The sequence below is a fragment of the Saimiri boliviensis genome, chromosome 9 (genome assembly GCF_048565385.1).
Source record: "Saimiri boliviensis isolate mSaiBol1 chromosome 9, mSaiBol1.pri, whole genome shotgun sequence".
NCBI classification, from domain to species: Eukaryota; Metazoa; Chordata; class Mammalia; order Primates; family Cebidae; genus Saimiri; species Saimiri boliviensis.
Window position 1 is genome coordinate 30,632,884 of NC_133457.1, and position 17,330 is coordinate 30,650,213.

At 42.9% G+C, this 17,330-nt stretch overlaps 1 protein-coding gene across 12 annotated transcripts in view; it reads left to right on the forward strand.

Annotated features, from left to right (window-relative positions):
• The window catches only part of GPR160 (G protein-coupled receptor 160), a 59,165-nt gene that overhangs the window by 37,395 nt on the left and 4,440 nt on the right, over positions 1 to 17,330 (forward strand). For 5 of the 12 annotated variants that reach the window (XM_074405653.1, XM_074405651.1, XM_074405648.1 and 2 more), the window contains 3 exons: positions 14,033 to 14,156; positions 15,150 to 15,242; positions 17,154 to 17,280. The gene's annotated coding sequence lies outside the window, so the exon portion shown is untranslated. Of the gene's footprint in view, positions 1 to 10,734; positions 14,157 to 15,149; positions 15,243 to 17,149; positions 17,281 to 17,330 lie in introns of those variants that run through there. The other 7 variants (XM_074405655.1, XM_074405649.1, XM_074405650.1 and 4 more) reach the window with 7 other exon arrangements.

A 17,330-nucleotide genomic window follows, 5' to 3' on the forward strand; every position in this document is an offset into this window, starting at 1 on the left:
TCTCCTTCTGTTGCACAGGCTGGAGTGCAGTGGTGCAATCACAGCTCACTGCAGCCTCAACCTCCTGGGCTCAAGCAATCCTCCTACCTCAGCCTCCCAAGTAGCTGGGACTATAGTCATATGCCACCATGCCCAGCTAATTTTTGTGTTTTCAGTAGAGACAGGGTTTTGCCATGTTGCCCTGGCTGGTCTTGAACTCCTGGACTCAAATGATCCTTCTGTCTCAGCTTCCCAAAGTGCTGGGATTACAGGCGTGAGCTGTGGCATGGCGCCTGTTTTTTTCTTAGGAGTGATGCTGATCCTTCTTTCATATGTTTAATAGCCCAGTTATCCTCTTTTGTGAATTATCTCTTTGAATCCTTTGTTCATCTTACTATTTCCATATTGGAATTTTGATCTTTTTCCTGTTTGATTTCCAAGAGCTCTTTCTAAATTAGATGATTATTTTATGATGTTTTTTCCTCCCGTTTGTTTTCTTTCGATTTTGCCTATGCTTTTTATGCAAAGTGCTATTTTTATTTGGTTGAACTTATCAATCCCTTATAATTGAAGGCGTCTCTGGCTTCCAATGTTTCCAAGAAGCCTGACCCTCTTCCACGCGTGTAACCACCTCTCACGTAAAGAGCAGGAACTTTGCTCCAGTACGCCTCTTCCATGTGACCTCTCCAGTCACAGTCCCTCACTGACCCCAAAATAATTTCACTTTTATAGGAATCAGTCACTGCTTTGTATTTAGAAGTTTTACCACCCAAATGCGTATCTTTAGAGACTCCAGTTTAGTCTTAACTTTTTTTTTTTTTTTTTTAAGGTATCTGGGATGTCTTTTTTACTCCCATTTTTTCCGTTTTTCTCTTGAAGATCTGGATCCCTTGACCAATAGGGCTTTCCACAGTGTGAGTCTTGCTAATTGCATGCCCATGATTCAGCTCAGTATATCCCTCAGTCCTCTGTATTTCTTGCAAACTGGCAGCCAGATTCAGAGATTTAATGAAACTCAGGTTTGCCATATAGGAGGCACAAAATGTCTGGTCGTCTCTCCTGTTGAAATGATTGATGGTAGCTACAGGTGCTAACATGTCTACGTGGGTGGTGGGATGGGGTTAAGTTGTTGCAAGATGGTGGAATTCGAAGTCTAAATTTTATTTTTCATTTATAAGTTGAAATGTCTTTTATTGTTATTTTATTTTTTGAAACGGAGTCTTGCTCTGTCACCCGGCTGGAGTGAAGTGGTACGATCTCGGCTCACTGCAACCTCCACCTCCTGGGTTCAAGTGATTCTCCTGACTGAGCCTCCTGAGTAGCTGGTATGATAGGCGTGCACCACCATGCCCAGCTAATTATTTTTCTTTTCTGTATTTTCAGTAGAGATTGGGTTTCGCCATGTTGGCCAGGCTGGTCTCAAACTCCTGACCTCAAGTGATCCTCTCACCTTGGCCTCCTGAAGTCCTGGGATCACAGGCGTGAGCCACTGCACTGAGCTCATTACTGCCTTTTCTTCTCTGAGTTCTTCCCCTCCAGTTCGCTCTCTTTCTGTGACTCCTGTTACTCAGATTTTGCACCTGTTGGATTGGTCCTCCACGTTTCTGAACTGTTTCTCTGTCTTTTCATTTCACTTTTTCTAGGAAATTTCCTAAACTTTATTTTCCAACTCTCTGTTCACCTGACCCCTTATGCCATCGTATTTTATTTTCCAAGAGTTCTTTTTTGTTTTCCATTGTTATTATAAATAGCTGCTGCTTCTTGTATTTGGATGCAATATTTTCTCCCTGAAAACAATGAGTTTTTAAATAGTTTTCTTCTCTCTAGCATTGTGTCTGTTTCCTCCACGTTGTCTTTTTTTCTGCTTGTGGATTTGTTCAATTTTTCATACTAGAAATTTTCTTTGAATGTCAGAGGATCTTTGGATGTCCACTCATATTTATAAGTAGGATAATATCTAGGCTGTTTCTTCAGGGAAGATTCAGTGTAGTATCTTCAGATATTTCTTCCTTGGCTAATGCCTAGAGAGAGATGTTTGGGTCTTTATATCTTGTAATAATAGTATTCTCGAAATCCAAGTGGAAAAAGAAGGCTGGAGAGGTCTCAACTTTCGCTATGTGTATTTTTATGCAGTCCTCCTGTTCTCAGTATGATGCCCCTCTAATCCTCAGCTCTGACCACTGTCCAAAGATTGTTTTATCTTCCCCCGAGGGGAAAACCTCACGCTTCCTCTGTAGCTGGAGAGGGAGTCATTTGTCGCACTGAGTCAGGGACGAGATCTGGGGATCTAACTGCGTATTTCATTTGCAATAAATCCATCTGCTTTTACCCCCATCTTTACACCTTTTTCCAAAGACACCTGGGTCAGCAACTCTTGAGCTTTTGGAGGGTCCTGAGGTAGAAATTGGGTTGTCACTCTGCTTTCTCCACTGCTGGCTTCAGTCTGTGTTCAGTGTATATGATTTACCTGAGGATCTTACTAAAACTGCAGGTTAGTTCCACAGGCCTGAGCTGGAGCCCGAGGGTCTATGTGAATAGCGGTCTCCTAGGTGATGCTTGGATCACACTTTGTGTAGAGGGGGCTCAGTCATTTACCATCTGTCTGTTCATTTTCCAGCCTCTGAAATTTTGTCCTTGGAGATTTCATACTTCTTAAAAAAAAGTCATGACAATTTTCAAACATACATACACATAGTTAGAAGAGCCATTAACTAGTGGTCGATTCTGCCCCATATGCACTTTAATCCACTAGACCCAGCACACACCGCATTATGTTGAAGCAAATTCCAGACAACCTATTTCATCTGTAAATATTTTAGTTTTTTTTTTTTGTTTTTTTTTTTAAATAGTGACATTGAAATATAACCACACGTATTTGTTAGGGCTGCCATAACGAACTACCACAGACAGGGTGGCTGAAAGGACAGTTCTGGGGGTTGGAAGTGTGAGATCGAGGTGTCCCAAGGGTGGTTTCTCCTGGGGCCTTTCGCAGTCTGTCGATGGCTGTCTTCTCGCTGTGCCCTCCCACGGCCTTTTCTCTGGGCACCAGCATCCCTAGTTTCTCGTTTGTGTGTCCAGATTACCTCTTTACAGGCCCTATCTCCAAATGCAGTCACATTCGGGGTACTGGGAGCTAGGGCTTCAACACACGAATTTGGAGGGGGGGAATATAATTCAGCCCATCACGGCATAATTTCCCGTTGTCTTATATATGTAGTTTGTTGCCATGAATTCAGATAAATCTTACACATTGCACTTAGTTGATATCTCCTAAGTCTCTTAATTTTTTGGATTGTTGTTGAAAGAATTTATTGAAGTAACAAGTTGTGGTCCCTATGGGGTATACCACCATGTGGATTTTCTTTACTGCGTCCTGTAGGGTCATTAAACAAGTTATTTTGTCTTCGTCTTTCTTGAACATCAGTAGTTGAATGTACAGGTTTGATCGGGTTCTAATATTTTGACGAGCCCACTGTGTAGGTAGCAGGTACTCTTTCCTTCTACCTGTGGGTAGTAGTGTTGTTGATGGTCTTTGCCTACCTCCATGTAGCACATCAGAGGTGGCAAATTGAGCAGTTTCCAAATCCGATCATTCCCTACTCACTCATTAGCTATAGCGTTTCCCAAACAGTAAACATTCCCTCACTTACCATTCTGTCACCAGGTGGTACAGTTAGTACAGGAACGGCCGGAGAAAGGCTTCTTGGCCAGTACTTAGCCTCCTCAATATCACCATGAGGTTCTGTTATTCATTTTAGAATTCGGTAAAACATAATTTACTGTTATCTTAGTGGAGTTATGAGAAGGAGCATTTGTTTGAAAAAGGCACTATTCATTGGAAGTTATAATTTATGTAGCCAGTTTCTTGCTGTTGGACGTTTAAATTAATTCCAGGTTTTAACTTTGATATCTATAATACTGTGAGATGAACTATTTTTTTTTTTGAGACAAAGTCTCATTCTTTTTTTTTTTTTTTTTTTTGAGATAGAGTTTCGCTCTTGTTACCCAGGCTGGAGTGCAATGGCGCGATCTCGGCTCACAGCAACCTCCGCCTCCTGGGTTCAGGCAATTCTCCCGCCTCAGCCTCCTGAGTAGCTGAGATTACAGGCATGTGCCACCACGCCCAGCTAATTTTTTGTATTTTTAGTAGAGACGGGGTTTCACCATGTTGACCAGGATGGTCTTGATCTCTCGACCTCGTGATCCACCCGCCTCAGCCTCCCAAAGTGCTGGGATTACAGGCTTGAGCCACCGTGCCCGGCCCAAAGCCTCATTCTTATGCCCCAGGCTGGAGTACAATGGGGCAATCTCTGCTCACTGCAGCCTCCTGGGTTCAAGTGATTCTCCTGCCTCAGCCTTCCGAGTAGCTGGGATTACTGGCATGTGCCACCATGCCCGGCTAATTTTTTGTATTTTTAGTAGGGATGGAGTTTCTCCATGTTGGCCAGGCTAGTCTTGAACTCCTGACTCCAGATGATCCACCCACCTCAGCCTCCCAGAGTGGTGGGATTACAGGTGTGAGCCACCACACTCATCCTGAGATGAATATTCTTTAAAAATAAGTTAAAACACTCCTTTTTAGTGTATAGTTTGAATTTTGAAAAATGTATACACTTGGACACAAATCCAAATATAGAACATTTTCATCGCAACAGAATATTGCCTGGTTCACCTTTGTCCCAGCCTGGCTTCAGATTTCTACTGATGTTCTCTCTGGCCATAGGAATTCGTCTTTCTGTTTTAAATTCCGTATCATTGGAACCACACAGTTGATACCCTTTATTGCTAGGCTCTTTTTGTTCAGCATGTGATATGGTTTAGATATGTGTCCCCTCCAAATCTCAAATCTCATGTTAAAATGTGCTCTCCCATATTGGAGATGGGGCCTGTTAGGAGGCATCTGGATCATGGGGGCAGATCCCTCATGAACAGCATGGTGCCATCCCCTTGGTGGTAAGTGAGTTCTCCCTCTGAGGTCACGCAAGATCTGGTCATTTGAAAGCATGTGGGGCCTCCCCTTCTCTCTGACTCCTGCTCTCGCCATGTGAGATGCCTGTTTCCCTTTTGCCTTCCACCATGGTTGTAAACTTCCTGAGGCCTCACTAGAAGCCAAGCAGATGCCAGCACCATGCTTCCTGTGTAGCCTGCAGAACTGTGAACCAATTAAACCTCTATATAGGCCAGGCGCAGTGGCTCACGCCTGTAATCCCAGCACTTTGGGAGGCTGAGGCGGGTGGATCACTTGAGGTCAGGAGTTTAACACCAGCCTGGCCAACATGGCAAAACCCTGTCTCTATTAAAAAGACAAAAAGGCCGGGCATGGTGGCTCATGCCTGTAATCCCAGCACTTTGGGAGGTGGAGGCATGTGGATCACCTGAGGTCAGGAGTTCTAGACTAGCCTGGTCAGCAAAGTGAAAACCTGTCTCTTTGAAAAAAAAAAAAAAAAAGAAAAAAGAAAAAAAAATTCACTCGGCATGGTAGTGCATGCCTGTAGTCCCAGGTACTCAGGAGGCTGAGGTAGGAGAATCCCACGAACCCAGAAGGCAGAGGTTGCAGAGATCACTCCACTGCACTCCAGCCTGGGCAACAGAGCAAGATTCTGTCTCACAAACAAAAAACTTTTCTTTATAAATTACCTAGCCTTGGCTGGGTGTGGTGGCTCATACCTGTAATCTCAGTACTTTGGGAGGCCGAGGTGGGTGGATCATGAGGTCGAGAGATCGAGACCATCCTGGTCAACATGGTGAAACCCCGTCTCTACTAAAAATATAAAAATTAGCTGGGTGTGGTGGCGGGTGCCTATAGTCCCAGCTACTTGGGAGGCTGAGGCAGGAGAACTGCTTGAACCTGGGAGGCAGAGGTTGCAGTGAGCCAGGATCGCACCACTGCACTCCAGCCTGGCACCTGGTGACAGGGCAAGAGACTGTCTCAAAAAAAAAAAAAAAAAAAAAAAATTAGCCTCAGGTATTTCTTTATAGCAACAGAAGAATGGCTTAACACAGTATGTTTTTGAGGCTTTTCCTTGTGTGGAGCATATATTAATTTTTATGGCTGAGTAGTATTCCATTGGCTAGATATACTACAATTTGCTTATCCATTTTCCTGTGTGTGGATATTTGGGATAGTTCCGCTCTGGGGCCATTGGTGAAGAAAGCTCGTACATAATTTGTATACGAGCCTTTTTTTTTTTTTTTTTGAGCCAGAGTCTCACTCTGTCACCCATGCTGGAGTGCAGTGGTATGATCATGTCTCATTGCAACCTGTACCTCCCAGGTTCAAGTGATTCTCCTTCTTCAGCCTCCCAAGTAGCTGGGACTACAGGTGCCCACCACCACGCCCACCTAATTTTTGTATTTTTAGTGGAGATGGAGTTTTACCAAGTTGGTCGGGCTGGTCTCAAACTCCTGACCTTAGTGATCTACCTGCCTTGGTCTCCCAAAGTGCTGGGATTCCAGGCATGAGCCACTGCGCCCGGCTTCTACTGACAACTGAATTTCAGACTCTTATGGCCTCCAGAATTTGAGAGATTAAATTTCTGTTGTTTTAAGCTATGTTAATCTGTTTTGTGTCGTTATAAAGGAATACCTGAGGCTGGATAATTTATAAAGAAAAGAGGTGGCCAGTCATGGTGGCTCACGCCTGTAATCCCAGCACTTTGGGAGGCCGAGGCAGGTGGATCACCTGAGGTCAGGAGTTTGAGACCAGCCTGGCCAACATAGCAAAACCCCATCTCTATCCTAAGGACAAAAATTAGCCAGGCATGGTGGTGGGCGCCTGTAATCCCAGCTACTTAGGAGGCTAAAGTGGGAGAATCGCTTGAACCCAGGAGGCAGAGGTTGCAATGAGCTGAGACCACATCACTGCATTCCAGCCTGGGAAAAAAGAGTGAGGCTCTGTCTCAAAAAAAAAAAAAAAAAAAAAAGAAAAAGAAAAAAAGAAAAGTTACTTTGGCTCATGGTTCTACAGAATGTACAGGAAGCAGGGCACCAGCATCTGCTTCTGGTGAGGCCTCAGGAAGTTTCCAGTCATGGCAGAAGGCAAAGAAGGGGGACCAGGCGTGTCACATGGTGAGGGAGGGAGCAAGACAAAGATAGGGGAGCCCTAGACTCTTTTGGACCAGCTAGCGCTCTCGTGAACAAATGAGAGTGAGGACTTACTCATTACCTCGGGGAGGGCACCAAGCCATTCATGAGGGATCCATGGCCCACACACCTCCCACTAGGCCCCACCTTCAGCACTGGAGATCACATTTCAAAATGAGATTCGAAGGGGACAAACGTCCAAATAATATCATAAGCCATTCAGTTTAAATTTACCACCAGTCGACCGGGTTAGGTAGCTCATGCTTGTAATCCCAGCAATTCAGGAGGCCAAGGCAGGAGGAATGCTTGAAGCCAAGAGTTTGAGACTAACCTAGACAACAAAACGAGACCCCCATCTCTACAAATTAAAATTTTTTTTCTTTTTTCTTTTTTTGAGACGGAGTTTCGCTCTTGTTACCCAGGCTGGAGTGCAATGGCGCGATCTCGGCTCACCACAACCTCTGCCTCCTGGGTTCAGGCAATTCTCTTGCCTCAGCCTCCCGAGTAGCTGGGACTACAGGCCTGCGCCACCATGCCCAGCTAATTTTTGTATTTTTAGTAGAGACAGGGTTTCACCATGTTGACCAGATGGTCTCGATCTCTTGACTTCGCGATCCACCCACCTCAGCCTCCCAAATTGCTGGGATTACAGGCGTGAGCCACAGCACCTGGCCTCAAATTTAAAAATTTTAAAAATTAGCCAAGCATGGGGCATGAGCCTGAGGTCCCAGCTACTTGGGAGGCTGAGGCAGGAGCATTACTAGAGCCTAGGAGTTCAAGCTTTGATCACACCATAGCACTCCAGCCTGGGCAACAGAGCAAGATTCTGTCTCTTAAAAAAAGAACAACAAAAAAATTATTGCCTGTAATAATTTGTTATGGTAGCCCTAGGAAGCTATATATCTACCCAAGATTGCAAACAATTTCTTCTTCTAGAAATTTTAGTTTTATTTCTACATTTAGTCATATGACCCATTTTACATTTATTTTTGTGTATGGTATAAAAGTCAGGGTCAACGCTCATTTCCCCCCATATGGATATCCACTTTCAGCACCGTGAGATCAGATCTCGCTTTTTTTTTGGAGACGCAGTTTCGCTCTTGTTACCCAGGCTGGAGTGCAATGACGCGATCTCGGCTCACTGCAACCTCCGCCTCCTGGGTTCAGGCAATTCTCCTGCCTCAGCCTCCTGAGTAGCTGGGATTACAGGCACGTGCCACCATGCCCAGCTAATTTTTTGTATTTTTGGTAGAGATGGGGTTTCACCATGTTGACCAGGATGGTCTCGATCTCTTGACCTCGTGATCCACCTGCCTCGGCCTCCCAAAGTGCTGGGATTACAGGCGTGAGCCACCACGCCTGGCCGAGATCTCGCTTTTTCATAAAGACTTCTTACCTAGTTGGGGACATGTCCTTCTATTGTTTGTTTTATCATACTAGATTTTGATAAATGCTGCTTGTGCATCTCTTCAGGCGATCAGGTCTTTCTCCTTTACAGGCAGTGCTCGACTTACGACCACAGTCGCGACTGTGGAATGGTCATCACACGATTTGGTCGTAAGTTGAGTAGGCTATATGTACAGTTGAAATGGTGCACGCGGAGATGGAGTGCTGCCGGAAGCTGGTCCGCACTGTCCTACGCCCAGCTGGGCAACGTTTGTGCTGCCAGACGTGGAGCAGTCGTGGCTAGCGATTGTGGTCGTAAAGTCGAATGGTCGTAAATTGCATAGGTCGTAAGTCGATCAAGACCTGTATTCTGTTAATGTGGTGAATTATATCGATTGACTTTGTAATGTTAAAATAAGTTTCCACTGGCCGTGATGTATTGATGGATTCAGTTTACTAATAATTTAATTTCAGCTTCCATGTTCATGAAGCATGCTGATTTATATTAGTTTTCTTGAAATGTCTCTGGTTTTGATATCAAGGTAAATTCTAGTCCTTGTGAAATGAGTTGGGAGGTACTCTTTTGGTATTTTTTCCCTAAATGCTTGATAGAATCCTGTATTTTCTTTGAGGGTAGGTTTTAAATACAAAATCAGTTCCTTTATTCGATTTTTTTTTTTTTTTTTTTTTTTTTTGATGGAGTCTTACTCTGTCACCCAGGCTGGAGTGCAGTGGCACAATCTCAGCTCACTGCAACCTCCGCCTCCAGGGTTCAAGCAATTCTCCTACCTCAGTCTCTGGATGGAGCAGCAGGGATTACAGCCCAAGCCACCATGCCTGGCTAATTTTTGTATTTTTAGTAGAGATGGGGTTTCACCATATTAGCAGGGCTGGTCTTGAACTCCTGACCTCAAGTGATCCACTGGCTTCAGCTTCCCAAAGTCCTAGGATTACAGGCATGAGCCACTGCACCCGGACTGTTTCTTTGATGGAGATATTTAGGAATCTTTTGGAAGGAGTTTCGGTAGTATCGTTCCAGAAATTTGTCTGTTTCATCATATAAACATATTGGAATAAAGTTGTTCAAAATAGTTCCTTACTCTTTAAATGTTTCTAGGTACTCACTTTCCTAACTTTGGTAATTTCTTTATTTGGCTAGAGGTTTATGAATTTTACTGGTTCTTCTTTTCTTGCCAGTTTTGTATCATTGATTTTCTTTCTGTTGTTTTGGGGTTGTTGTTGTTTTTGATATACTTTACTTATTTGAGACAGGGTCTTGCTCTGTTTCCCAGGCTGGAGTGCAGTAGGACAATCTTGGCTCACTGCAACTTCCACCTTCCAGGCTCAAGCGAGCCTCCCACCTCAGCCTTCCAAGTAGCTAGGACCACAGGTACACACCACCACGCCAGCTAAGTTTCGTATTTTTTGGTAGAGACAAGGTTTTGCCATGTTGCCCAGCCTGGTGACAAACTCCTGGCATCAAGTGATCCTCCCACCTCGGCCTCTCAAAGTGCTGGGATTACAGGCATGAGCCACTGCACCTACCTTATTTTGTTTTAATTTTGTTGATTTCTGCTTTTTTTAAATGTCCTCCATTTAACCTACTTTGGATTTAATTCACTTTTTTCCTTAAAGCTTAAATTTAGGTTATCGAATTGAGCCTTTCTTTTTGAAACCAGGCAAATATAAGAATAACAAAAGAGAGCCAGGCACAGTGGCTCCACCTGTAATCCCAACACTTTGGGAGGCTGAGGCATGGCCAACATGGTGAAACCCTGTCTCTACTAAAAATAACAAAAATTAGCTGGGCGTGGTGGTGCATGCCTGTAATCCCTGCTACTAGACAGGCTGAGGCAGGAGAATCACTTGAGCCCGAGAGGAAGAGGTTGCAATGAGGGGAGATTGTACCACTGTACTCCAGCCTGGACAACAAGAGCAAAACTCCATCTCTAAAAACAAAAACAAAAGAATACCAGAATGAAAAATGCAAAATACAACGACTTTTACAAATATATTAAAAATTAAAATTGAATTTTGACTTTTTACCAATATTCTTACATTTGTATTGTGGCTTTTTAAAAGTATTTTTTCTACTGTAGCTTTTTTTTCCCTGGTAACATAAATAATACATGCTGTTTAAATTTTTTTTTTTTTAAGATGGGGTTTCACCATGATAGCTAGGCTGGTCTTGAACTCCTGACCTCAGGTGATCCACCCACCTCGGCCTCCCAAAGTGCTAGGATTACAGGCGTGAGCCACTGCGTCCGGCTGTTAAAAAAAAAATTTCAAAGGGGCCAGGTGCAGTGGCTCACACCTGTAATCCCAGCACTCTGGGAGGCCAAGGCAGGCAGATCACGAGGTCAGGAGTTCGAGACCAGCCTGACCAACATGATGAAACCCCATCTCTACTAAAAATACAAAAAACATTAGCCGGGCATGGTGGCGCACACCTGTAATCCCAGCTACTCAGGAGGCCGAGGCAGGAGAATCACTTGAACCTGGGAGGCAGAGGCTGCAGTGAGCCAAGATCACATCGCAGCACTCCAGCCTGGGCAACAGAGACTCCATCTCAAAAAAAAATTCCAAGAATATAGAGATTAAATAATAAGGAATGGTATTAGTCAGGATAGGCCAAATTCTGTTGACTTAATGCAACAAAGGTTTATTTCTTGCTCGTAATATACACCCATTGTGAATCTCCAGGGGCTGTGCTTCCCCACGGTCACTTAAGGGCCCAGGTTGACAGAGGCTTCACCATCTTGTAATGTATCATCTGGATTGCACTGCCTCCCCTACTCCTCAACTCATGATGGGGAAGAAAACACTGAAGCGCCACTCATCTGCAATTAAATGTTTTGGCCTGATAACCCATTAACTGTAGGGATCAAAGAACAAAAATCCTTCATGGGTAGCAGCAGAGAAGAAGAAGGCATATGGGTGAGCACTATAATTCTATACTGAAGGAGAAAAGAATCACCGATCCCCTACCCCGGGATAACCCCTACTTGCTGTCTTCTGCCTGGCCTCACTGGCCTTCCTTATCACCAACCTTATGTTGGGTTGGCGGGAATTGCTCCATGTGGCAGACCACTGATTAATTCTTGGTTGTGTTCTCCTTTGTGCTTCTTTCATCAGATTTTATCAGCGTATAAATCAGACAGGAAGGCCGGGCGCAGTGGCTCACGCCTGTAATCCTAGCACTTTGGGAGGCTGAGGCAGGCGGATCACCTGAGGTCAGGAGTTTGAGACCAGCCTGGCCAACACGGCGAAACTCCATCTCTTAAAAAAAAAAAAAAAAAATCAGGCAGGAAAGGACAAATCAAGAATCTCTCGCTAGTTCTTAATAAGGAAATTTCAAATTTCTTTTTAAAACCTTGCTTTAGACTATCTCTGGAAATATATAGAAATAACTGGTTTTAGTGGTTGTTATCTAGGGAGGGAAACTGGGCTAGATAGCGCTGGGCAGGGTAGGGATGCTGGAGGATTGGGTGGCACAGGTCATTTTCACTGTCATACACTTCTGTCACTCAAGTTTTGCATCATGAAAATTATATAACCTATTTTTTAAAAAGTACAATAAAAACATTTCTGTATTTTCTTAATTTCCTACATTGAATATAATTGTACTGTGCAAATGAATGAACGCACATTATTATCAGAGTTGAGTGACGTTTTATTTTTTTCCACTGAATTTGGATGCGATATCAAGTAAAGACCACATTTCAAATACAAACTCCTCAAAGTTTATATTTACCTTTTGGAGGAATAAAATTATGTTATCCAAATGGATAGTCAAGTCATGATTGTATGTGTATCGGTAATCAATGCAGTTAGTGTTATTTGGATGTTGCTTTTTTATGTTTTTGTTATTTTTTGAGACAGAGTCTTACTCTGTTGCTCAGGCTGGAGTGCAGTGGTACAGCAACAATCTCGGCTCACTGCAACCTCCCCATCCCGGGTTCAAGTGATTCTCCTGCCTCAGCCTGCTGGGTAGCTGGGATTACAGGCATCTGCTACCATGCCCAGATAATTTTTGTATTTTTAATAAAGACAGGTTTTCATCATGTTGTCCAGGTTGTTCTTGAACTCCTGGCCTTAGGTGATCCCCTACCTGGCCTCCCAGAGTGCTGCAATTATAGGCATTAGCCACCACACCTGGCCAGATGTTGCTTTTTGAGAAAGCACTTTCACTTACATATATTGGGTCTTTTTCTACATTTCTGGTTGTGAGTTAAGCCGTAATTGTGGCTTACTGAAGAACATGACCTTTGAAGTCAGACTTGAGGTTGAACTTTACCTAGGGAAATGTGCTTATTAACCATAAGCCTGTTTCCTCACGGGGAAAAATTATATGTACCTTTTATGACTGTTGTTAATTAGAAAAACAGTATGTAAAACACCTGCTAAGGCTTATCTACCACAGGCTTTCTCCACTTACCAGGCTCACCAAATACAACTGCAGTATGAATTCCACTTTCTACACAACAGTAAACCAGTGTTCATGTTAACTGTTTATCTCCCGTCCCGTTTAACGCACATGGTTTTCCTAAACTTTCCTAAGATTGCATGAAATTGTGCAACACAACTGATTATAACACTTGGAAGTTTTTTTACTTTAACTTTCCAACTCTTATGAATGTACAGATGACTTTCTAGAAGCTACATGATGTGTGGTATTTCAGCTGATTAAATGTGGATGTGTACAGTGGTGGGGAAAGGAGCGGGCCTTTGGAAAGGTTGGAAGGCTCTGCATAGCTTTGGGGGGAGAATAAACTGAAGGCAGCTGTTCTCCGACCTTGAGTTGAGACAGAGGGCAAGGAGTAGGCACAAGGAAGTGTAGGGGAATTTATCTTAAATAGGCTTGTTTGCTTATGTTGCAAACCTTTGATCATTCAAGTGAGCCAGTGACTGCTCCCTGAAAGGGGGAACAGTAATGTTAATTACACCCAGATTTTGTTTGCTCCAGCATTATGTCTGCACTGAATAAAACCAAGCAGCTCCAGCTGTTCGAGGCTGCTCTCTTCGGCCACTAGTGCTGGGCAGCCCCCTAGCTGTTCTTACACTGCACACCTGTGTCTGAGTACTCCTTTCATCTGTCTCAGCCAGGGTCTTCAGGACAGACCCGGTATAGATGAGAACTCAGCTGTCTGCTATTATTGCCAGATACTAAAAGCAAGTTGTGAAATGTGAAACAATGTCACTCTGCTCACTCGTTTTATTGTTTGGTAAAATAGAGTAACTTGTTATTTATGTTAGTTAACATGCCACAAGGGTCAAAGGATCCTGAAACCAAACACTTGGAGGACTGGTGCTTTATCCTGTGGGTGAAAGCTATAAAGCAAGATTTTCTTAAATAAATGTAGTATATGCATCCATCTCTCCATCTTGGTGTGCTTTCTATCCAAATATCCTCTTCCTTCCTTTTGCAAGGAAGATACAAAGAATGTAAGCAGTTAGTTACTGGCTTCAGTCTCACAAAAAGTTATGGTTTTTCTAAGCAATGATCTGGAACCAGTTTAACTGGACTCTGGCTATTAAGATAGCTCTTAATGATGTCTCATTTTGTTTTCTGTCTTTCACATAGAGCTTACTCACATGGCATTTTGGTATAGCAAAATGAAATGCAAGGAACCAAAAATAACATAATTGAAGGCAGTAAACCTGAAGTTAAATAGAAAGATCATCAGTCCAGGAAGACCTACTGGAGAGTAAGTATGCAAATTCTTAAGAATTAATTGGGTTACAAAGAGAAAAACAGAGACTGGGTCAGTGAAAAGGAATCATGGTTTGTTTCCCTGAGGCCCTGCTAATACCTCCAAACTGGGCCAGATTGTAAAGCAAGATACTTTGAAAAGGACTTTCACATTAACTTTTCAGGTTGCATGAGAGTTGATTCACAAGTAGTTTTAAAAATCATGCAGGAAAAGGACCAGATCTTAGAAATCTGAGCCCCTATATTTACTGTGAACAATTTTCAAGGGAAAATTCGGGTAGCTTATCAACAGATTTCTGTGTTGTCCAGGGAGTTGTTTTAAAAAACAAAATATTGGAATTTTGAACACTTATGGTGGTTTATGGGGTAATTAGGGTAGAGTATATAAAACTGGTTTCATCTAAGCAAGCTCTGGTTCATTTCCATGATCGTGGTATTCAGGAACCACTGTCAGTTGGCCAAAGTCTTGTTTTCCAGTTTCTTCCTTTTACTTTTTGTTGCCTCAAGTAGCCTATCTTCCCTGGTCTTACTTTTCTTCCTAGTTTTATGATTCTCTTACATATTCCATGTTGGGCAATGTTTTCTTTCTTCTAGTTATCTTCTGAAGAGGTTCTTGGTTCATGCCTTGGTAGCTGTGGCTGATTCTCTTCCTCCTCTGTGGACCTTCCTTATCCCTTAGGGAGACGCAAGGGTCCTCCCTCCGGGTCCTCCTCCTCCCTGCTTTTCTCATCTTCCAGGTGCCCCACCTGTGAGAGTCAATGATGAAATGGAAACTTGGAAATCATCCCTTGGATCTTGCCTCTTTAGCTTTTCTCTTTGCGACAGTGTCTCGATCTGGCACCCAGGCTGGAATACAGTGGCAGGATCTTGGCTCACCACAGCCTCAATCTCCTGGGCTTAGGTGATCCTCCCACCTCTGCCTTCCAAGTAGCTGGAACTACAGGCTCCCACTACCACACTGACTAATTTTTGTATTTCTTTTTTGTAGAGACTGGGTTTCACCATGTTGCCCAGGCTGATCTTGAACTCCTGAGCTCAAGTGATCTACCCACCTTCGCCTCCCGAAGTGCTGAGATTACAGGTATGAGCCACGGCCCCCAGCCTGACTTGACTTTCCTTACTTTAGGAGTTATAAAGGTTAAAATCATGTGAGACAGTTGATTCTATTATTTTATCCTAAAGTTACATTTCGGAAAAATGGGTCTTTATAAATATGAATCCACACGATTTCCTCACCCTAATTTTAAACCAGCATTAGTTGTTTAAAACTAAGCCTTTTTTGTTTTTGGCACAAGGGAGACTTCATATGGTCTTACTCATCTTGGCTGCTTTATTCAGGCGACACCACCTGTAAGACCAATGGCATCTGTCACGTCGGCAGCTACATTTCTGTGCTCTTGTATATCTAATCTGGAATGGAACTTTTTTAGATAGGAACAAGTTAAACTGTAGTATGTTTGAATATAGGGGAAAAAACTTGAGTGTGGGAAGCATTTGTTTGAGTCTTTTATATGAAAATAGATTTTGTATTTCATAATTGCCTTTACACATATACACATTTAAGTAGATTCATTACTTGTATACCTTAATAAGTTATCTTATGACAGATATATGGCCATGAGAGTAATGGTTCAATCTGTCATCAAAACCGATAGCCCTCTCTCACACTGATTTTTTAATTTTTATTTTAGGCTCAGGGGTACACGTGCAGATTTGTTATATAGGTAAACTCGTATCATGGTGATTTTTGCACAGATTATTTTGTCACCCAGGTACTAAGTCTAGTACCCAATAGTCATCTTTTCTGCTCCTCTTCCTCCTCCCCCCCACCACCCTCAGGCAGACCTCAGTGTCTGTCGTTCCCTTTGTGTCCATCAGTTCTCATCATTTAGCTCCCATTTATAATGAAAACATGCAGTATTTGGTTTTTTGTTCCTGCCATTAGCTTGCTAAGGATGATGGCCTCCAGCTCCATCCATGTTCCTGTAAAACATGGTTGCCTTTTTTATGGCTGCATAGTATTCCACGGTATATATGTACTACATTTTCTTTATCCAGTCTGTCACTGATGGGCATTTGGATTGGTTCCATGTTTTTACTGTTATCACACTGATTTCTTTACCTTCAGACAAAATTAATAATCAGTGATCCGTTTTTAGGCAAATTTAATTTTTTCAGTTTTCAGAATCAATATTCCATTTTTTTCCTTAAAATTTGAGAAACAGTATACTACTACTACTGTATTGATAACTTCCTATGTACCGTTTAGCCTTTTTCTATGTATTTGTTACATGACACGTTGCTGCATAATTTTGTAACCTGCATTTCACTTAATGTACTGTAGAAATTTATCATGACTTTAACATGTACCAAATACACAAGGCTTAAAATTTAAGTGAAGGTAGAGTGAAAAATATGAAAACGAAGTCTCCCTTCTGTCCAGAGAAACAATTTTTAAATGGCTGCATATGTAAAGATTACCATATCCAGGGTGAGTGTCCCTAATCCAAAAATCTGAAATGTTCCAAAATCCAAAACTTCTTGAGCACTGCCATGATGCTCAAATGAAAGTGATTTTGGGCCGGGCGCAGTGGCTGAAGCCTGTAATCCCAGCACTTTGGGAGGCCGAGGCGGGTGGATCACAAGGTCAAGAGATCGAGACCATAGTCAACAGAGTGAAACCCTGTCTCTACTAAAAATACAAAAAAAAAAAAAAATTAGCTGACCATGCCTGTAATCCCAGCTACTCAGGAGGCTGAGGCAGGAGAATTGCCTGAACCCAGGAGGCAGAGGTTGCAGTGAGCTGAGATCGCGCCATTGCACTCCAGCCTGGGTAACGAGAGCGAAACTCCGTCTCAAAAAAAAAAAAAAAAAGTGATTTTGGATTTGGGATTTTGGGATTAGGGATGCATTCAAAATCCAAAATGCTTCTGGTCCCAAGCATTTCTGATAAGGAATACTCAACCTGTGTTTTGTTTCTTTTTTGAGATAGGGTCTTGCTCTGTCACTCAGGCTGCAGTTCAGTGGCTCCCTGTAGCCTTGACCTACCAGGCTCAAGCAGCCCTCCCACCTCAGCCTCTCAAGTGGCTGGAACCACAGGTGTGCATCACCATGCCCAGGTAATTTTTTTTTTTTTTTTTTTTTTTTTTGGGTAGAGGCAGCTCCCTAT